A 20,412-nucleotide genomic window follows, 5' to 3' on the forward strand; every position below is an offset into this window, starting at 1 on the left:
CCGATGACTCATAAGTTTTGTTTTTTTATGTTATCCCATAACTCTTGGATGTTTTTCTCGTGATTTTTTACCAGCCTTTCTGAGTTGGCTAGACTCTTTTCAAGATGATATATTTTGTCTTCATTATCTGACATTCTGGCTTCTATTTGCTCCACTCTGTTAGTGATACTCTCAATTGAGTTTTTAATTTGGTTTATCGTTTCCTTCATTTCTAGAATTATTGTTTGATTATTTTTTATAATCTCTATCTCCTGATAAAGATGCTTAACTTCTTCTTTTATCTGTTTATGTAATTCATTTTCAATGTGTTCTTTCACTGCTTGAATTTGCTGACTCATATCTTCTTTAAGGTTCCATTCCATCTGTCTAAGGTGTTCCTTGAGTTCTTTATATGACCATTTTTCTGATGACTCTAGGTCCTCCTGAATATTTAGGCTGTCCTGCATTGTTTGTACTCCTTTTCTTCCTTGCTTTTTCAAGCTGCTCATGTTACTTCTTGTTCTGTTTGACTGCTGAGTTACTGTTTACTCCTATAAATTTATTTGATGCTTGGGAGGAAAGGTATTAGAAGGGAAGGGAAGAAGTCACTAAACAGAATGAGAGTAAGCAGGTAGAATTCAAGGAAGGGGGAATAAGAAAATTGAAAAGAAATGAAAAGATAAAAGAAGAAAAAATAGGAAATAAAAAAAGAAAAAAAAATTTTTTTAAAAATAAAAAAATAAATTTAAAATTAAAATTGGAAGAAAAAAATTTTTTTAAAAATTAAAAAAAAATTAAAAAACAAGAAAGAAAAATGAAAATGAAAGAAAAACCCAAATCAAAAAAAAAAAAGAGAAAAGAAAAAAGAAAAAAATAAAACACCAATATATGCAGTCTTAGAGTTTGATTAACTTCTCTTCCAGTAGGTGGCGCTGTGCCCTCCAGGCCAAGTTTCTCCTGTCAATACACGGGAACCAATCACTGTGCAGCAGCTCCTCCTCCAAGACTGGGCGAGTCTCCAATCCTGAGTGCCTAGTGCCTCCTCTTGTGTCTAGTCACTTCCCCACTTTTCCTCTAGCCAGGCCCCTCTCACGGGTGCCACTCACCACAATACTGGGTACACGCCAGGTCTGCTGCTCCCGGGAGCCCTGTTGTCATGAATGACTGGGCTCACTCTTCCAGTTTGCCAATCCCTCAGACCCTAAGTTTGTAGAGCTTGGGGCTGAGAATCCTCAGCGAATTTTACTGCCCCTCCGGTAGCCACGCCCCCGGTAGCTGGTGCAAGAGACCTCAGCTGTCAGCACTGGTGGGAGCGGTAGTTCCGCGCCGCGGGTCCCACGCCACCTCTAATTCCCTCGGTCTGGCTACCGCACTCACGGGAAAGCTGGGAGGGGCCCTTAAGGTTTCCCCGATGTGTGGAGAGGGAAGGCTAGGGAATTACCCACCTGTAGCCGCAGGTTTCAATGAAGTTATCTCCTCTGCTGCAGTCTGGTGACATCAGTACTCTGCTATGGTGGTATCTCTTGCAAATGGCGACAGTTCGTTTCCCTTTGCCGGGTGACCAATGCAAAGGGTGGGTCCTTACTGTCTCTCCCAAGCCCCGTTTCAAACCTGTGGCCACTACCTATGAAGGCTCGGTTGGTATTTACCTCCATAGGATCAGAAGGGCTGACCGGTTGTTTCAGCTGGATGGATTAGTGCTGAGTCACAGCTGTTTGTCTGCGGGAAGCAGGCGAACGGGAGCTTGAATTCAGCCGATCCGGGCTCAGTGTGTGTTCTGAGAGGTCCAGACTGATCGCCCCAGATCCACGTCAGCTCAGCATTGCCTAGTGATCCTGAGCAAACAGATTTAGGCTGTTTACGACTCCCTATGCCTGCACAGCTGAAGAGGTCAGAGACTTGATCTCTCTGCGCCTGCCGCCATGTTGGAATCCCTTGATTGCTTATTTTAAACATTTTGGGGAACTCCATCAGGAATGTACATTTTATCACACACCCATGTGGAAAAGGAGTATTTCCTTATGTGTTTTTTTAATAAACATATAATTTAAGTTTATGTGTGGCCTAAGTGTATGTGTGATATATATGCACACACATGCATCCTATCAAGGTTAATTCTGTATAAAATTTTGTATTTTGTGTTCTGAAATAGAGTGTGCACATATTCCATTAAATTGCATATTCCTCAACAGCACGGTTTTTATGATAATATAGTTAGTATTCCTTTCGATAGCTGATTCATAATTTAAGTAGACTTTTATTGTGTGAAATTATATGGTTTCCAATGTCTATTTACTATAAATAATTTTGATAGGCTTTTTGTTGTTGTTGTTTCCACATCTCTTATAAATTTTCTTAAAATAAATTCCTGTAAGTTGAATTGCTTGGTCCAGGACATTAGTATTTGTTAATGTTCTTGATTCAAATGACCAAACTGCCCTCTGGAAAGACTAGTAATTAAACCTCCCAGCAAGGCCAAGGGTCTGTTTCCCCACAGGCAGACCCGGGCTGAGAACTGCCCCATCTGGTGTCCCTGTCACTCAAAACAGGCTTCTTGGGCGGCTGCCCTCTGGGCTGGGAGCTGGGACCCAGCATTGAGCAAGAGAGACCAGAATTCCTGACTCTGGGCGCTTCCGTTCCACAGAGGGAGCCACCAGTCAATAAGGGAAATCGGTCAAGCACAGACCAGGCTTAGGACAATGCCAAGGAGGAAAGTGAATCTGGGAAGGGGCAGGTAAGTGCTGGGTGAAGAGGGTGAACTGTAGAAGAGGCGGGCAGGGGGGCTCCCTGGGCAGATGTCCCCTCCTTGGAGAAGGGAGAAGGCGCCCAAACATCCAGAATACAAGATTCTAGACGCGCCCTCATCCCACCCCACCTGAGTGTGAAGGCAGGAGACTGGAGCCTCGACAAGGTGGAGGGAAGTGGATGTGGCCACAGCCGACGGGGAGGGGCGACTGGGATCCACAGAGGGCGGGAGGGAAGGGGGAGCTGCAGGATTGAACTAGATGCCTGCAGCTGCTGGTACAGACTAGGCAGGAGCGGGAAAGGAAGCCACAGGCTGCTATGATACTCCCGGAGGATATGGCGGGATAGAATCTGGGTGCACTGTCAAGGTGGCGGTGATGCCTACAGCTTTGCTGGGATGCAGGGATGAGGCAGAGTGAGGAAGAGAGGCGTCAAGGGTGAGTCCCAATTTGGGGGGCCTGAACAGCTTAAAAGAATGAAGTTGTCATTTGCTAAATTGAAGAAGCCTACAAAGGAGCAAAGTGGGAGGCAGGGTGCCCAGAACTCAGATATGGACTTGTTGAACCCGAGATCCAGTTCAAGACATCCAAGTGGGGATGCCAGCGAGGCCATTAGGTAGAGGACCAAAATCAAGGCTGAGGAGAAACACTCAGGGATCAACAGCACATCAGACAGATGGAAACAGGAACAGTCCTGAGCAAAGCCTGGCGGGCCCTCTGCGTGGAGGTCTGAATGGAGGAAGGAATCCAGGAAAGACAGGAGAATGCACAGCCCAGTGGAGGGACCTGGGAGGGAAGAAGTGACCGAGTGGTCCAGGACTGAGTCAGGACTGGCCACCAGATCAGCATCAAGGAGGTCACTGGTGACCGTGGAACCAGTCTTCGTGATGTGAGGGGGCAAAAACCTGAAGGAAGTAGGATCCAGAGAGCAAAAGGAGACAGTGAATAGACTAGTCTCAGGAGGTCTCGTGCAAAGGGAAGGAGCAAAGGAGGCCTTAGGTCAAGAGAGGCTCTGGTTTCCTATTCAATCTGAGAGAAAGAAGATGCTGCTTGTCTGATGATAGGAATAACCCTGTAGAGGAGGGGCCTGGCTTGGGAATTGTTGGAGAACCTAAGGGGACGGTTGGTGCCAAGTCCTTGGTTGGGTAAAAGGATGGGTGCCACAAACTCAGGAGGAACATTCACCAACACGTCCCCAAGATGCCAGCCAAGGAGAGGCTGGTCCCCGTGGTGGGGGAGGGGGGGTCAACTGTTTCCATTTTTTGTTTTGTTTTGTTTTTTTCTGGGAAAAATAGGAAGGGGGTCAGCTGAGGGTGAGGATGGGGAGGGCGAGTTGGAGGTTAGAGAAGTGAGAAGATGGGAAATAAGCCCTTGGACAGCAAGGGGGACTGAGTGAATGGACCACAAGGTGGAGGTGTTGGTCCAGCAGCATTATGGACCTTCCGAAGCCCTGTGGGGACCATTCCTATGCAGCCGTATTCAGCTGGACATGTGTGTGCGTGGCTTCAGCCGGGGTCGTGGCTAGTGAAATCAACAAGAGGGGAGCAAGGGAATGGGGAGTGCGTGCACAGGGGCCGTCAGGAAGCAAGGCTGGGGTTTGAGCTGGTTAAGGAGGGACACAAGAGGCTGGCAGCGAAAACTGCAGCAGTGGTCCCAAGGGGGGCCAAAAACTGTTGGAGCAAGAGGGAAAGATGGTGGCCAAGTGTGGGGTGTTAGAAATCGCCGCGGTGAGAAGCTGTAGTTATCCTCAAGAGCTGGGCATGAGATGAGCGTCCATGCCAGAGGCTAGGGAGAGGACCAGCTAATTCTAGGAAGGAAGGTCAGGAGCTGGGAGGCCAGGGCATGGGAAGGTTCCGACAAAGACAGTGAAGTCTCCAGCACAGATGTTGGTGACAGTGACCAGGGCAGACTCCCTAGTGGAGCAGCAGCAGCTGGGTCCAGCTGACCCCCAGGAGTGGGAGGGTGGACGGCACCTCTGATGGGGAAGCTCCTCCTGGTGCTGGTGTTTCCAATCATTTGACTTTAATGAGGGTAACCCTTCCCTGGGACTCACTGGCCATTTCTACTTCCTTTATGAGCTGGTCTCTTGGTTGCTTTGTTTATGATTCTCTCGGGGCCTTCATCTAAGAGTTCTTCACAAAGCACATTAGTTAACCCTCTAGATGTCACCCAGCTGCCTTGCTTCCCAGCCACTTGCCTTATAGATGTTTCCTGGTTGATTATATATATATATATATATATTCAATGGACCTTTATTTCTTCACATGTGGTGCCGAGAATCGAACCCAGTGCCTCACACATGCTAGGCAAGCACTCCACCACTGAGCTTCAACTCCAGCCCCTGGGTACCTTTTTTAACATAGATTTTTTTGTTTGTTTGTTTATAATACTGGGGGGTGGGGGTGGAACCCAGGGCCTTGCATTTGCCAGGCAAATGCTCTACCACTGAGCCACATCCCTAGATTTTTCATTTTTTACATTGTCAATTCAGAAATATTTTATGAGTTCAACTTGTATGTCATCCCCATAAATTTCCTTCCCATTCTCAGATCAGATAAAAACTGTTCACCAAGATTTCCCTTGGTTTTATAGTTTCATGATTCATGATATGTTCAAATTCATTCGAATATATTTATAGGATAGTATGTGATATTTTGACATTTCTCCATCCAATTATTCAACTGTTTCCAATATCATTTTTTTTAAAAAAAAGTTCCTTTACATTCTGAGAAATCATCATATGAAAAATTCATATTCACAATAACCATATAAATTTTTGTGTTTTCTCTTCCATCTTCTATCTGTTCCTGTACTGGCCTTCCTGTGGCTACTGTGATAATGCTTTGGTGTTCAGCAAGGCACATTCTCCTCCTTGTGTCCACTCCTCCGATCTATATGCTTTATGGTTACAATTGCACTAAAACTGTAAGTAAACACAAGAAGATAACAATTTGTTCCTCAAGGACACAACCTCCTAGAGCTGAATATCACTTTGAATAAGGAATTAGGAAATCCAGATTATGGATTTCATCCTGTAGCTCCAAACAGAACCTACATCACTTGCAAAATATACCCAAGTCAAAACCTGTAATGGAACTAAACAGGGGAGGTTTTTGGATCAAGCAGACCCTCTGCCTAGACCAAAACCCCAGACTCTCCTCTGTTCTGACTGGCTTGTTTCTATGGGGATCCGTGGTGGTGGTGAGAATATGATTACTCCGATCATTTGCTCTGGTGTGGAATGTCCAGTCTGGGACCTCATTCAGTGCTCTCTTCATGAGATTTCCAGCACCCAGATCTCCTGGCTTTCCTCCCGCTCCATCCCCTCTCTGGCTGCTCCTTCATTGGCGTTTCCTCATCCTCTGGACTCCAGTGTCTGGAAACAGCCCTTCAATCTCTTCCTCAACTGCTCACCCTGCTGGGGACCCCATAAGCCCTATACACACATACTCAATTTTTACCTTCAGCTCCCACTTCCCTCTTGTTATCTTTTGCCGTGAAGCCAACAGATGCATCTCAGGCTGGGGCTGTAGCTCAGTTGGTAGAGTGATTGCCTTGCATGCACAAGGCCCTGGGTTCAATCCCCAACACCACCACCAAAAAAAAAAAAAAGTATAATTATCATTATGGAGCTGGGGTTATAGCTCAGTGATAGAGCACCTGCCTCACACACCTGAGGCACAGGATTCAACCTTCAGCACCACATAACAAATAAACAAAGATATTGTGTCCATCTTTAAAAAAAATACATCTCGAACTTTGTGTCCAAATCATTTTCCTACCCACTCCCCAAACCCTAGGACTCCAAGTCCCCTGCATCTCAGAATGGCAACGCCTTTATCCCAGTCATTCAACCAAAATCCTTCGAGTATTCTTTTTTAAAAACATTTTCTTTAAAAAAAAATTTTGTAGTTGTAGATGGAAGTGTGTTTTTATTGTATTTATTTTATGTAGCGCTAAGGATCAAATCCAGTACCTCACAGGTGCCAGGCAAGCGCTCTGCCACTGAGCTACAGCTACAGCCCCAGCCCCAGCCCCGGAGTACTCTTCAATAATTCTCATACTCCTGCCTCCTTATTTGATGCCTCAGCAAACTGTCTACTCTATCTTCAAAATCATCCAGAATCTGACTACTCCCAAGGCCACCTCCCTGTTCCAAGCTATCCTCAGCTCTCCCCTAGGTTACTCCAACAGCTTCCTGACTGACCTCCCAGCCCCCATCCTCAGACACCAAACACAGCAGCCAGTAACCCCAGCTAAGCCAGGATCCCTCCACTGCCGGAAACCATCCAGCAGCCTCCCACCTCAGAGTGAAGACCACGGTCTGCCTCCGGAATCGCCCCCGCCAGCAACCCCCGACCTCTCCTAGGACTCTGCCATTTGCAATCTTCGCCAGTTATTCTGAAATCTGTTCAGTTACGCCAGGCACACTCCCCCGCGGGCCATTTTAACTTGTCCTTTTTCCTTAGAATGTTCTTCTGCTGGATACCCATGTGGGTGGCTAGTTCTCCTTCAGGTCTTTGCCTTTAAATGTCATCTGAAAAGATGAGTAATTCCCCGATCATCCATTTAAGATTAAAACACCAATGCCCACCTTCCCAACTGGCTCTCCATTCTCCTCTGATATTTTTCTGATAACCACAGATATGTATTTATTCATTTAGTGTCTCCCCTGAGCAGAATATAAAGCCCATGACGTCAAGGACTTTTGTTTGATTTGTTCACTTCTCTAACTCCAATGCCTAAAAAATGCCAGGCCCGGAATAGACATTCGGGAAATAATCACTAAACGAATTACATCAATGAGTCTATGAACCGTCACCAATCTTAGCATTAATTATTATACAGAATTAATTTTATCCTATTGATTGAAAGGGTCCAAAGCACTGAAGGCAAGTAACTTACCAAAGGCCCTAAAAAAAGTCCCAAAGATCTACCACACCAATAAAAAGACACTGCAATTGCCCCAGAAGTCTGGTCCCCTCTAGAAAAGAGTGACAACAATTTCACTTTCATTCTAACCCAAGCCATTTCTTCCGAGTGGGTCCCTGGTGTTTGTAAGAATGGAAAAGAATATATAAAGCCCCTGCTTTCTAAGGAGTCTGTAGTACTTTAATATCAAATATTTAGGGAATAAGCAACATACATAATGGAGTGCTAAATTATTATATGGTGATTATTCCACTGAAGGAGAAAGAAGTTTAATCTAATGATTTTGTAGAAAAAGGGGAAATGGTGAAGAAATAGGATGATCTAATTACTAATTTCATTCTGTTGTTTCTGCTTGGTGCTGGGATAGGCGTGGCCCTCCCCCGTGGAATGTTCCTGACACATTGGTTGCCTGAATCTCCCCCACACAGGCTGCACATCAAGACCCCAGGAATTGTGTATTACAGCTTAAACGGGAAAGCTGCACCTTGGCAAAGCAGGATAGCATTAGTCATGCTTCCCACAGAGAGCGCCACAAAACAGGCACTGGAGACAGAGACCAGGCCTGAGGGCCACAGGTAAAGGGGGCGTCAGCACCTGGGCTCAGGACTGCTCCACTCCCCAGGGGCTTCTCACTGATGTCAGAAGTTCCAACCTGGGGTCAAAGGTCTCAGAAGCTCCACCCCTTTGTCACCGCATCCCACTCAAGTCCCAGCAGTTCCCAGGTTACACCAAGAGCTTTCAGGGCTCAGCCCTGGCATCTGCAGTTCTCAGCCTGGTAGGCCGCTTTCCTCTCCCACCGTCACTGGAAACTCACTCCCTTAACTAAGGCTGTGCCTGGGGGCTGCTCTACAGGGAGTCTCACCTGCTGTTCTGACACAGTGTTCCTGCTCTTGCCAACCCTGGCCATGGCTCTGTGTACCACCGGTTGCCTGGTACATCCACCACTACTCTAAGGCGTAACAAATATTGCCTTTAGGCTGTGACGGCTGATAAATGGCTGAAAAAGCACAGCTGGGTATCAGAACACCATCTACAGAGAAGCACTGCATTGTCTGGAACTGCTTGAATTTTTTTAGGTGCACAAAGTAAAAATACATAAATAAGATAATTATCTTCCTGGGAATGAGTTCCTCATAGAATTTCTGAATCCTAAAATTCTTTACAACCCTGACCTGGGTACAGGGACAAAACTGTTATTGACAGCTTCCATTTGTAAAACCAAGCCTGTTCTCTTCCTCTTCACATCTTACCAATTCAAAGACTCATAAGGGCACTCCCAGCCCCACCATCATACTGACTTGGTACCTTCTCCAATTTCACCTCTCCCCACAAAGCCTAGTCCAGATCACCTCTGGAAGCTCAGCTCATCTGGCTACATTCTTCGGGAACCCCCAGAAGCTGGTTGTAGTTTTCAGAACTGGATTTCTACGTTGCTGAATTAGAAGCCATTTTTCCCAAACTCAATTCTAGATGTCTGCTTAACTGGATCTAGGAAGTAAGCACGTCCTAGCTGAGAAAGTTTGATAAGAAACACTTTTCTAATCATTCTTAACTATTCAGAGGTTCTCTGAAGTTCAGAGATGTGGCTCAGAGGTAGAGCTTGCCTGGCATGCATGAGGCCCTGGGTTCCATGCCCAGCCACTGCAGGGATAAAACACTCAAATTCTCTGAAACTCATCTCTCTGTTAGATTTTTTAATAATAATCTTGTAAAGAAACAGAATATTATTGGAAAAGGTATTAACTCCTAAGATTCAACCGTGAAGTCTTTCCTGGTCTCACTTCCTTGTATAAGATCTTCACGTCAAGAGTTTATTCTTCTCAAAGTCTTTCCCTCAAGATTCTTGCAACACTTAATAAAGATGATAATCATCCACCTTAAGAAACAGGGAAGTGGGTGGCAAGTATTATTAACACGTTAGATCCTCAGGTTCTAAATATAAACGGTGTCTAGTTGAAGGAAATGTTAGGACCTGTCATAATATGGAAGACAACTGCTCATTTATAATGAAATTGATGATGTTTCAGGAATGTGTTTGAACTAACTTTTGAATTGGGTTTTTATTTTATAGGACTGCTATTAAGAGTCAACCTAGGGGAGAACAAAAGGATGTGGAAATGTCAGAATCCAACATGAAAAAAAATTCCAATGGTCCAAACTGGAAGCCTTTAAAACAGCAAGGTAGTGACAGTATTGGATTACAGCCTGAAAATGAAATAAATACCCATAAGTCCATACAATATAATAAGTTATTGAATAAATAAGTAAATGTATGAGAGGGACAACTGTTTCCTAGGGAAGAACTCTAAATAATGTCTGTAGAAAGAATGGGGTGGTGGAATGAGATGGCCATCATCACTCTAGGTATGTGTTCGATTGCACGAACAGTGTCTCTACACTGTGTACAACCAGAGGATTGAAATGCTACAATCCATTTGTGTACGATGAACTGCAATGCATTCTGTTGTCATGTACAACTAAGTAGAACAAATTAAAAAATTTTTTAAAAAAGGAATGGGGGAAAGTTCTCATTGGAGTACCACAGGAAGAGCTGCTACAGGCAGGATCCAGGCTGGATTCGAACACAAGTGGGCAAAACACTAAGGAGAAAGAGGACGTTCACAGAGACCCAAAGATCTTTCCCCAAATACTACTAACTACCATGGTGCTTTCAACAAATGCACCAAAATTCCGGAATACTGTTTCCTCCTGGAAAGCTTGATGCCCCCGTCCTAAGTCTAAACTCAGTGACTCACTTATAAGGAACGGGACAGAAAAGCAAAACTAGAAACTTTTTAGTGGAGAGAGCCAACAGACACCACCTACACGACCAAGGTCAACATCGCCAGTAGTAATCACGTGGGGATCACAGGCTTTAGGATATGATGGGATGAGGGGGCATTTCATTTCTGTGGGCCTCTTCCCCAAAATTTGTAATGCCAGCCCAGTCATAAGAAAACAGACCCATTCAAACCGAGGAGCATACTACATAATCTCTAACCAGCAGGCTTTACAAGTGACAAGGTCTGGGAAACAGAGAGCCGAATGAGGAAACGTCAGGAAGAGGGAAAAGGAGGCAGATGACAACTGGAACAGAATACCATGGCATCTTGTTCCCAGGACTAAGAAAAGGATATCAGTGGGAAAACAATGGGATCTGACTAAAGGTTATAGTTCATAGTGTGGTCTGTGTTTAACTTCTTAGTTTTGACAAAAAGTATAGATATACGAGATTAATCTTCAGAGAAGCTGGGCTAAGGACACATAGGAAAGTCTCTGTACAATCCTTAAAATCTTCTGTAAATCTAAAATTATTTCAAAATTAACAGTTTTCAATAATTCAATCTATGGGTTATCCTAATCAGATAAATTGCTTATAGTCCATCTATACATCATTGTGGACTTGCAGGTACAGTACAGGAGTATGTGTACCATGATTTCTTAGTAATTTTACCTTTTTTTAAATCATTTTGATGTCCCTGTGGTTATCATTTAGAGAAAATATACAAGACAATGACTTTCTAGTTATGAAAAATATTCTATAAACTTATTAAATTTTCATTATCATCTTTTCATATCAATATATTCTATCTATACATTAAAATGCCATCAAAGAATGATTTCTTTGAAAATGTTCTTTTAAAAACAATTAAGAAATACAGGAAAGAGGGATAAAATGTTTAATTGTTGAAATACACTAGTTGAGTACTTTATATTGCAATAATAAAGTACAAACGTCATTAGTAAATTAAGAATTTTCTAGATATCCAGGTATGGTCAATCTTAAGTCCTTGAAAATCATATAGAACAACTATGACGAGATGCCATGATCACACAGAGGTGGAACGAGAGACTCGGTGGCCATGGCGTATGTGTGGTCCCACAAGCCTCTGACCAAAGAAACAGGAATTCCATCAACCCGTGTTTTTGGCATGCAAATTTAACTAGTTTATTTTTAAATACTGCAATGCTATACAATGTTTCAAATAAAGAAAATTCTCTAACATCTAAATCAAATTAGAAAACCAAATAGTAAAAAAGGGAAAGAGATAGTAGTAAGAATCCATTTACCAATTTTACAGCTAAAAATTAATGTGAAGTAGAAATAGTGAAAGATAAGAGGCCAAATATTTTACTTTAGGTAATGCATTTATAATGCCTTATTATCTAAAGTTATAAATAGAATAAGGATTTTGTTATATAAAAATTATCCAAAAAGTATCAGAGAAAAGACATGACATCCACAAGCTGAGTGGCCAGTGACAGTGCTGGAGCACAACAGCGCAGGCTGGACAATGGCCTCCAGACAGTCTGTGCTTGTCTTCCTGGGCGAGCCACAGAGTCCATAAAAAGCACACTGCCTGACCGGATCCCTCTGCTGTCACTGTGAACTGCGCCCATGCTTTCTTTCACTTAGGACTGGGGAGGGGGTGACTTTAGAATTTCCTTGGGAATGTCTGTGCACGTTGAAATGTCCCTGGGGCCTAACTCCTTCCAAATTGATGAGCAAGCTGTGAAGAGAACAAACAGAAAAGAATCAGCAAACTTGAAAAGGTGTATCAGATAACAATGCACAGCCACAGTCTCCCAATTATGTACTGCTTTTTTTTAAGTTGAGTACATACTCAACGTCCACCCAATATTTGTTGTTCTCATTGGAGTACATTAGTGCATGGCATAAAAAGAGACCAAAGCAAGTGGCAAAAGAGACTTATAAACTTACAATTAAAATGCAGCATAATAAAAAATGCCCAAACCTGGCCACATGCATGTATAGACTGTTCAGTCACAAATCTCCCCTCCCTCCATGGTCAGAAACTCCAGGGAGGGCTATCCCAGCTGTCCACATGAGGCTGAGCTCCCTGGGGATTCTGAGGAAGCTAGCCCATGCACTGGCATCTGAGAACCATGACTTCAGTACCCTGCATGTCTCTGTGCACACGATTTTTACCCTAGAGTAAAGAGAAACTTTTACAAAGAAACTACACATTGCATTGTGGGCCAAGTAACTTTCAGAAACTCTGAAGTTATAGCTGAATTTCCTTAAGAAAGTAATCAAATCAAATGTGAACTTGGGTCAGTGAGTAAGCTCAGTTCTGAGAGATTCTACATGTTGGTCAAAAAAAAGTACAGCTGATACTTTTTCCATAAGTCTTCTTCTCCAAAAGACAGACAGACTTCTCATCAGGATGTCCATCCAACAGCTAAGTCCAGAAAGCCACAAGTTAGACACGTCCCAGACCAGCACCACAATAGCCACGCAGCCACTGAGGAAAATGGTCAGCTATTCAACTTAGAAAATCTTTCAGGCCATTCCAAGAGGCAAAAGCGAGACCAGGATTAAAGTGATCATTTAGGTCTCTTCTCTGGACACAGCCTCGGTTACCTCGGTTACCTCGGACACGAATTCTCTCACTACCTCCATGGTCACTGCCACTGAACTGTCAGTCTCCTGTCAATCAACCGCCTCCTCTACCACCATTGCTGCTGCCATTGATTGTGCTGCTGCCCCCCTGACATCACCGGGAGGTCTTTTTTCTAGGTGCTGCTACCACAGGAGAAATCGCTGCCCTGGGTGCAACTGAAGCCGACACTGCTGCTGACCCCGGAGATGGCCTGGTATCTGCCCCCACCACTACAGTTGCAGCTGCCCCTGCAGCCACCACTACTGCTGCCTGCTGCCAAAAACCACCGCCACTACCAGTGCTACCATGGCCTATGGGACTGCTTCAGGGGGAACTCCAGGTTTGATTGCACATGGCTGCACCCATTTTGGGACACCAGCTAGGGCCTGGGGCCTGGGTGCCAGTAAGTTTACCACCCCAAGAGCCTCTGTCAGGGGACTCCAGATAGGACCTGCAGGTCCAGTGTGGGGGTGCCTGCAGGTTTGGAGGAGACTGGAGTCTTCCTGCTGAGAGTGCTGGTGGCCCTTGTCTTGCTGCTGCATCTCGGGGTGCTCTTCTGCAGGAGTGTATCCCTGGTGGTCTCTCTGCAAGAAGGAGCAGCACTGAGATCTTGAGACTGAAACGTGGCTGAGTTTGAGGTATCTGAAGCCCAGATCAGTGGGATAGAGACTGGATTTGCGAGGGCTGATCTGGGCTTGGTGATCCCAAGAGATGTCAGAGACAGGGCTGAGAATCTGTTGAACACTGACAGACAGTTTGGTTTTCTAGCAATATTTATTTTATTTTTTTAATATTTATTTTTTCAGTTTTCGGTGGACACAACATCTTTATTTTATTTGTATGAGGTGCTGAGGATCGAACCCAGCACCCCGCGCATGCCAGGTGAGCGCGCTACTGCTTGAGCCACATCCCCAGCCCTATTTTATTTTATGATTTACTAATCTCTCTACCATACTTGGAACAGGATGTTTTTTATGCATCAGTGTGTGGAGGACAATGAGATATGAATAGTGTTTATAGTTCTGTTGTATTCTTATGTCTTTAATTTTTTCTCTTTGCTCGTATGCTTCCTCTCTCTTGCCTATTTTCTTGGATTTTCTTTCCAACTTTTCTCCAACAAACAGCCAATCTCTGTCGGCTCCTCTTCCACTCTTCTTGTGAATTTTTACTTCTAGCTTCTCTCTTCCTGCCTCGCAAATATTGTATACTACACTTCCTCTGTTCTCTCATCCACCACTTGAAACTGTAAATCATTTTAACAAATTTTCTGTTTGTACTATAGATAGCTATTGAATTCATCATTTTGGTTTAATGTGAGAAAGCAGTAGATGCCTTAGCTATTAGGTTTAAAGCTATATACTGTGTTCACTGGGTGCTGTTGATATTGGTCTCACCAGTAAAGGTGAAGTGCTGGAAACCTTCAGGGACACTATAGATAGGTCTCAGGGTAGAATTTATCCTGCCTTATATCCATACTTTTAGATGGGAAGACACACTAACAGCATAAAAAAACAAGGATATATAGCACCCCAAACAAACCAAGATGCTTCAACAACAGAAGCCACTGATAACTTAGTAAAGGAAATGTCCAAGAAGGAGTTCAGATTTGATACAGTTAAATTAATATATGAATTTAAAAATAGTATAAGGAGTGAAATCAAGGAAAAATTCTAGGAAGTGAAAGATCACTTCAATAAAGAGTTAGAGATTGTGAAAAAAAACAAGCAGAAATCTTTAAAATCAGTAAACCAAATTATAAATTCAATAGAAAGCATCCCCAACAGACTAGACCATTTGGAAGACAGAACCTCAGATAATGAGGACAAAGTATAGAATCTTGAAAGCAGAGTTGAGCATGTAGGGAAGATGGTAATAAACCATAAACAGAACATCCAAGATTTATGGGATAACATGAAAAGACCAAAATTAAGTGTTATAAGAATAGATGAAGGAGCAGAGACACAACCAAACGAATACACAATCTTTTCAATGATAAAATAGCAGAAAATTTGCCAAACCTAAAGCATGGAATGGAAAATCAAATACAAGAGGCTTACAAGACCTGAAATCTACAAAATTACTGCAGACCCACATCAAGACACATTATAATGAGAATGACTAACACAGAGAATGAAGATAAAATTTTAAAGGCTAGGAGAGAAAAAAATCAAATTACATATGGGGGAAACCAATTTGGATTTCAACTGATTTCTCAGCCCAGACCCTCAAAGCTAGGAGGTCCTGGAATAATATATTTCAAGCTCTGAAAGAAAACGGATGCCAACCAAGAATTTTATATCCAGCACAATTAAGTTTCAGATTTAAAGATGAAATGAAAATCTTCCATGATAAACAAAAATTAAAAGAATTCACAACTAGAAAGTCTACACTACAGAGCATTCTCAACAAAATATTCCATGAGGATGAAGTTAAAAAAAAAAACAGTGAAAACCAGCAAAGGGAGAATCTACACTAAAGGGACATTTAACCAAATGAGAAACTAAGTCAAAAAACCAGAAATAAATCAAAATGACAGGGAATACAAATCATATCTCAATAATAACCTTGAATGTTAACAGCCTAAACTCATCAATCAAAAGATACAGACTGGCAGATTGGATTAAAAAGCAAGACCCAACAATATTCTGTCTTCAAGAGACTCATCTCATGGGCAAAGACATCCACAGGCTGAAGTTGAAAGGATGGGAAAAAACTTATCACTCATATGGATTGCGTAAACAAGCAGGGGTTTCCATAAAATAGACTTCAAACCAAAGTTAATCAGAAGAGACAAAGAAGGATATTTCATACTTCTTAAGGGAAATATAGATAAACAGGACATAACAATTATAAAATATTTATGCCCCAAATAATGGAGCATCTATGTACATTAAAAAAAAAACCTTTCTCAATTTCAAGAGTCAAATAGACCACAATACAATAATATGGGGTGACTTTAACACCTCTTTCACTACTGGATAGATCTTCCAAACAAAAACTAAATAAGGAAACTATAGAACTAAATAATACAATCAATAATTTAGACTTAACAGACATATATAGAATATCTCATCAATGAGCAAATACACTTTCTTCCCAGCAGCACATGGATCCTTCTCTAAAATAGACCATATGTTATGCCACAAAGCAACTCTTAGTAAATACAAAAAAACAGAGATAATACCAAGCATTCTCTCAGACCACAATAAAATGAAATTAGAAATCAATGATAAAATAAAAAGTAGAAGCTACTATAACAAATGGAAACTAAATAATATACAACTGAATGATGAATGGATAGTGGAAAAAAAATCAAGGATGAAATTAAAAAAATTCTTTGATATAATATATCAAAATCTCTGGGACACTGTGAGGCAGAACTATGAGGAAAGTTTATTGCATTGAGTATATTTATTAGAAGAATAAAAAGTCAACAAATAAATGAGCTAACACTATATCTCAGAGCCACAGAAAAAGAACAAATCAACAGCAAAATCAGTAGAAGACAGGAAATACTTAAAATCAGAGCTGAAATCAAATCAAAAGAAACAATTAAAAAATTATAAAACAAAAAGTTGGTTCTTTGAAAAAACAAATAAAATAGATAAACCCCTAGCCATGCTAATGAAGAGAAAAAGAGAGAAAACTCAAATTACTAAAATACAAGATGAAGAAGAAAATATCACAATGAACATGTCTGAAATACAGAAGGTAATTAGAAACTATTTTGAAAATTTATACTCTAATAAAATAGAAAATATCAAAGACATCACAAATTTCTGGAGACAAATTTCTATCACCTACCCAATGAGGAGGTGATACATGATTTAAACAGATCAATTTCAAGTAATGAAATAGAAAATGTCATCAAAAGCCTAACAACAAAGAAAAGCCCAGGCCCAGATGGATTCTCAGATGAGTTCTACAAGACTTTCAAAGACGAATTAACACCAATACTCCTCAAAATATTCCATGAAATAGAAAAGGAAGGAACCCTTTTAAACTCATTCTATGAGGCTAATATCACACTGATACCAAAACCAGACAAAGACCCATTAAGGAAAGAAAATTTTAAAACAATATCTCTGATGAACAGAGATCAAAAATTCCCAATAAAATTCTGGCAAATCGCATACAAAAACATATTTAAAAGACAGTGTACCATGATCAAGTGGGGTTCATCCCAGGGATGCAGAGTTGGTTCAGTATACAGAATCAATAAACATAATTCATATTGATAGACTTAAAAACAAGAATCATATGATCATCTCAACAGATGCAGAAAAAGCATTTGACAAAATACAGCACACCTTCATGTTCAAAACACTAGAAAAACCAGGGATAGTAGGAACATACCTCATCATTGTAAAAGCTATTTATGATAAACCCAAGGCCAGCATCATTCTAAATGGAGAAAAATTGAAAGCAGTCCCACTAAAAACTGAAACAAGACAAGGATGTCCTCTTTCACCACTTCTATTCATCATCATCCTTTAAACTCTAGCCAGAGCAATTAGACAAAAGAAAGAAATTAAAGAGATGCAAATAGGTAAAGAAGAACTCAAACTATCACTATTTGTAGATGAAAGATTCTATATCTAGAAGATCCAAAAAATTCCACCAGAAAACTCCTAGATCTAATAAATGAATTCAGCAAAGTAGCAGGATATAAAATCAACACCCATAAATCAAACACATTCCTTTACATCAGTGATGAAACCACTAAAAGAGAAATTAGGAAAACTACTCCATTCACAACAGCCTCGAAAAATAAATAAATAAATAAAATACTTGGGAATCAATCTAACAAATGAGATGAAATACTTCTACAGTGAAAACTACAGAACACTAAAGAAAAAAGTTGAAGAAAACCTCAGAAATTGGAAAGATCTCCCATGCTCCTGGGTGCCAAATGCTCCTGGGTAGGCAGAATTATTATTGTCAAAATGGCTATACTACCAAAAGTGTTATACAGATTTAATGCAATTCCTGTTAAAATCCCAATGACATTCTTCATAGAAATAGATAAAGCAGTCATGAAATTTATTTGGAAGAATAAGAGACCCAGAACAGCTAAAGCAATCCTTAGCAAGAAGAGTGAACTGGGAGGCATCGTAATACCAGACCTTAAACTATACTACAGAGCAATACTAACAAAAACGGCATGGTATTGGCACCAATAGACATGTAGACCAATGATATAGAATAGAGGATAGAGACAAACCCACATAAATATGGTTATCTCATTCTAGACAAGGGTGCCAAAAAAATTCACTGGAGAAAAGATAGCATATTCAACAAATGGTGATGGCAAAACTGGAAATCCATATGTAGCAAAATGAAATTAAACCTCTATCTCTCACCCTGCACAAATCAACTCAAAATGGATCAAAAACTTAGGCACTAGAACTGAGACCCTGCACCTAATAGAAGAAAAAATAGGCCTAAATCTTCACCACATCGGTGAAGATTTCCTTAACAAGACCCCTGAAGCACAAGAAGTAAAATCAAGAACCAATAAATAAGATGGATTCAAATTAAAAAGCTTCTCAGCAAAGGAAACAATCAATAATGTGAGGCGAGAGCCTACAGATTGGGAGAAAATCTTTACCACATGCACCTCCGGTAAAGCATTAATCTCTAGGATATATAAAGTACTCAAAAACCTGAACACAAAAAAACCCCCAAATAACCCAATCAATAAATAGGCTAAGGAACTGAACAGACACTTCACAGAAGAAAAAATACAATCGATCAACAAACACATGAAAAAATGTTCAACATCTCTAGCAATTAGAGAAATGCAAATCAAAACTACCCTAAGATTTCATCTCATTCCTGTCAGAATGGCAATCATCAAGAATACAGGCAACGATAAATGTTGGCGAGGATGTGGGGGAAAAGGTTCACTCATACATTGGTGGTGGGACTGCAAATTGGTTTAACAACTATGGAAAGCAATATGGAGAGTCCTCAGAAAACTGGCAATGAAATCCAGCTATCCCACTCCTTGGTTTATACCCACAGTACTTAAAACCAGCATACTACAGTAATGCAGCCACGCCAATGTTTATAGCAGCTCAATTCACAATAGCTAGACTATGGAACCAACCTAGGTGTCCCTCAATAGATGAACTGATAAAGAATATGTGGCATATAAACTCAACGGAATAGTACTCAGCTTTAAAGAAGAGTGAAATTATGGCATTTGCCAATAAATGGCTGGAGTTGGAGAATATCATGGTAAATGAAATAAGCCAATCCCAAAAAACCAAAGGCCAAAAGTTTTCTCTAATATGCGGATGCTAATTCACAATAAGGTGGGATGGCAATAAAATGGCATAATTTGTAACCATGAATAGTAAAGAAATATTTAAGCTAGCTACCTGAAGCTGAGTTCTCCTGAAGAAACTTTAGACCCACACACTAAAGTCAACTTGCCCAACTCTGCAGTGAGAAAGTGCTCACCTGGGGCCTTAGCTGCAGCAGAGCTGCCAGGCTCCCGACCCTGTCTCCAGGGCACCTCCTCCCACTCCACGCCTACACTCTGTGAAATACACCCATTTCTGGGAGGGGAATGGGTGACATAGAGTTGCTTTCAACTACATCACCTTTTGTGCATGATGCAAACACAATTCAAATTCTTGTGCAGAGAACTCAGAAATCTAGAATTAGAACTAAATCCTAGAAACAAAGAATCTTCAGCAAATTCCCAGAGAAATCCACCACCCTGGGGCACAGGTGGTAGGGATCAAACCCCCACAAGGCTGCAGCCCTGATGAGAAAGTCCTGGAAGACCTGGCTACGCAAAGCTTGTCACGGTTCCTGCAGGGAAGAAACTCCCCACGGTTCCTGTGGCCCCCTCCTCCAGCATGTTAACCTCCACTGTGATCGTCACAATCCCACCCCGCCCCAAATACTGACTCCTGTACTTCCCTGAGCAAGAACCCGGATCAATTTCAAAAAGTCATGCTCCCGGTCTTCCAATGCTGGGTTCTCGTTACATAAAAAGAACAACAGGCTGATTGACAATGGCAGTGGTAATGACGATACCAGAAGCAACCACTTATTTCACCTTTAGCCCTAATAACAACCCTTAAATCTAAGCATTAAATCTATTTTACAGATTACAAAACAGAGGACACAAAGGGGGAATTAATGCCCAACCAATAAGTGAAAAAGCCTGAATTCAAATCCAAGGCTACCTGACTCCCAAAGGAGAAAAAGCTGTCTCAGGAGACAGGCTATTCCTGCCAAGAGGCTGGGCATCACCAGGCAGGACTGAACAGAGTGGGGACGAGCACTGAGTGCACGGCTGGGCAGACCAGAGGAAGTCTCCTGCCTACTCTATC

At 41.8% G+C, this 20,412-nt stretch overlaps 1 protein-coding gene across 1 annotated transcript in view; it reads right to left on the reverse strand.

Annotated features, from left to right (window-relative positions):
- Positions 1-11,321: 11,321 nt before the first annotated feature.
- The window catches only part of C6H12orf75 (chromosome 6 C12orf75 homolog), a 42,484-nt gene continuing 33,393 nt past the window's right edge, over positions 11,322-20,412 (reverse strand). The window contains exon 6 of the mRNA XM_078052901.1: positions 11,322-12,166. The gene's annotated coding sequence lies outside the window, so the exon portion shown is untranslated. The remainder of the gene's footprint in view (positions 12,167-20,412) is intronic.

The sequence above is a fragment of the Ictidomys tridecemlineatus genome, chromosome 6, assembly GCF_052094955.1.
Source record: "Ictidomys tridecemlineatus isolate mIctTri1 chromosome 6, mIctTri1.hap1, whole genome shotgun sequence".
Classification (NCBI taxonomy): Eukaryota; Metazoa; Chordata; class Mammalia; order Rodentia; family Sciuridae; genus Ictidomys; species Ictidomys tridecemlineatus.